The 2,500-nt window shown below is 55.6% G+C and overlaps 2 non-coding genes across 2 annotated transcripts in view; both read left to right on the forward strand.

Annotated features, from left to right (window-relative positions):
* The first annotated feature begins 1,054 nt into the window (after positions 1 to 1,054).
* Positions 1,055 to 1,158, forward strand: LOC136765476 (U6 spliceosomal RNA). The gene has a single exon (XR_010821668.1). It is a non-coding gene; the product is annotated as a U6 spliceosomal RNA (small nuclear RNA).
* Positions 1,159 to 2,437: 1,279 nt separating this feature from the next.
* LOC136765478 (U6 spliceosomal RNA) overlaps positions 2,438 to 2,500 on the forward strand; it is a 104-nt gene continuing 41 nt past the window's right edge. Inside the window, exon 1 of the small nuclear RNA XR_010821670.1 lies at positions 2,438 to 2,500. This exon is cut by the window's right edge and continues 41 nt beyond it. This is a non-coding gene — a small nuclear RNA (U6 spliceosomal RNA).

Raw genomic sequence — 2,500 nt, forward strand, 5'->3', positions numbered from 1 at the left:
ATGGTGCAATTCGGTATCAAATTTCCCACCAAGGCTTAGAGCCAGTGACGTGTTCAAGACAGGTGCAGAGGAGAAATCTACAGTTCACGCACGTCGTGCAGCCCACATTGTGAGCTAATGACTGCAGACCAGGTACGGCACGGACGATTGGCGTAAGAGAGGCGCTAGAGTCTCTCCAGGGGAGGCCCCCGGCCTCACCACCAACGGGCAGGGAGTGGGACAGGCTTCCCGGCCCCAAACCGCGAGTCGCCTGGCTCCCCCTTCCCGCCCGGGTACAAAGGCGGGTGCTCTCCACTCACAAGAGATTTTTATAATGGTGCAATTCGGTATCAAATTTCCCACCAAGGCTTAGAGCCAGTGACGTGTTCAAGACAGGTGCAGAGGAGAAATCTACAGTTCACGCACGTCGTGCAGCCCACATTGCGAGCTAATGACTGCAGACCAGGTATGGAGTCATCGTTAATGGCTCATGGGAGGGGGCCGTAAGCGTGCAGATGACCGATTGTCATTTCTCACAAGAGATTTTTATAATGGTGCAATTCGGTATCAAATTTCCCACCAAGGCTTAGAGCCAGTGACGTGTTCAAGACAGGTGCAGAGGAGAAATCTACAGTTCACGCACGTCGTGCAGCCCACATTGTGAGCTAATGACTGCAGACCAGGTATGGAGTCATCGTTAATGGCTCATGGGAGGGGGCCGTAAGGGCAGGGGGAAGCATCTCTGCCCACTTCTTCGGCGTCTCGGGGATTGTAGTGGATTTCTGCTCCGTTTTCCAATGACACTCGGGACTCCGGTTGATTGATTACCGCTCCGGATTTGCACATTCCCCCAGCATGCCTCTGCCCGGCATGGGGATGGGGTGAGGTGTCCCTGTCTGCCATGGTGGCACGGACGATTGGCGTAAGAGAGGCGCTAGAGTCTCTCCATGGGAGGCCCCCGGCCTCACCACCAACGGGCAGGGAGTGGGACAGGCTTCCCGGCCCCAAACCGCGAGTCGCCTGGCTCCCCCTTCCCGCCCGGGTACAAAGGCGGGTGCTCTCCACCCCAGCCCTTGTGTTCGCTACGGCAACACGTATAATAAAATTGGAACGATACAGAGATTAGCATGGCCCCAGCGCAAGGATGACACGCAAATTCGTGAAGCGTTCCATATTTTGGTCAGGTTCTCCGCAGCGCGCCGGTTCCCCTTGGCCTCGCGGGCATCTGGTGCTTGCGTCGCGGGCGGTGTCTCCCTCTCGCGCCCGTGCTCGGTGGCGTCGAGTCCTCTCACACTCCTGCGTCGCAGCGGATCTCTCGACCCCTTCCGGCGTCGGTCGATTTTCCCGCCGTTTTTGTTCTTTTTTTTTTTTGGGGGGGGGGGGAGGCGTGCAGATGACCGATTGTCATTTCTCACAAGAGATTTTTATAATGGTGCAATTCGGTATCAAATTTCCCACCAAGGCTTAGAGCCAGTGACGTGTTCAAGACAGGTGCAGAGGAGAAATCTACAGTTCACGCACGTCGTGCAGCCCACATTGTGAGCTAATGACTGCAGACCAGGTATGGAGTCATCGTTAATGGCTCATGGGAGGGGGCCGTAAGCGTGCAGATGACCGATTGTCATTTCTCACAAGAGATTTTTATAATGGTGCAATTCGGTATCAAATTTCCCACCAAGGCTTAGAGCCAGTGACGTGTTCAAGACAGGTGCAGAGGAGAAATCTACAGTTCACGCACGTCGTGCAGCCCACATTGTGAGCTAATGACTGCAGACCAGGTATGGAGTCATCGTTAATGGCTCATGGGAGGGGGCCGTAAGGGCAGGGGGAAGCATCTCTGCCCACTTCTTCGGCGTCTCGGGGATTGTAGTGGATTTCTGCTCCGTTTTCCAATGCAGATGACCGATTGTCATTTCTCACAAGAGATTTTTATAATGGTGCAATTCGGTATCAAATTTCCCACCAAGGCTTAGAGCCAGTGACGTGTTCAAGACAGGTGCAGAGGAGAAATCTACAGTTCACGCACGTCGTGCAGCCCACATTGTGAGCTAATGACTGCAGACCAGGTATGGAGTCATCGTTAATGGCTCATGGGAGGGGGCCGTAAGGGCAGGGGGAAGCATCTCTGCCCACTTCTTCGGCGTCTCGGGGATTGTAGTGGATTTCTGCTCCGTTTTCCAATGACACTCGGGACTCTGGTTGATTGATTACCGCTCCGGATTTGCACATTCCCCCAGCATGCCTCTGCCCGGCATGGGGATGGGGTGAGGTGTCCCTGTCTGCCATGGTGGCACGGACGATTGGCGTAAGAGAGGCGCTAGAGTCTCTCCAGGGGAGGCCCCCGGCCTCACCACCAACGGGCAGGGAGTGGGACAGGCTTCCCGGCCCCAAACCGCGAGTCGCCTGGCTCCCCCTTCCCGCCCGGGTACAAAGGCGGGTGCTCTCCACCCCAGCCCTTGTGTTCGCTACGGCAACACGTATAATAAAATTGGAACGATACAGAGATTAGCATGGCCCCAGC

This window comes from Amia ocellicauda, chromosome 12 (assembly GCF_036373705.1).
Source record: "Amia ocellicauda isolate fAmiCal2 chromosome 12, fAmiCal2.hap1, whole genome shotgun sequence".
Lineage (NCBI taxonomy): Eukaryota > Metazoa > Chordata > Actinopteri > Amiiformes > Amiidae > Amia > Amia ocellicauda.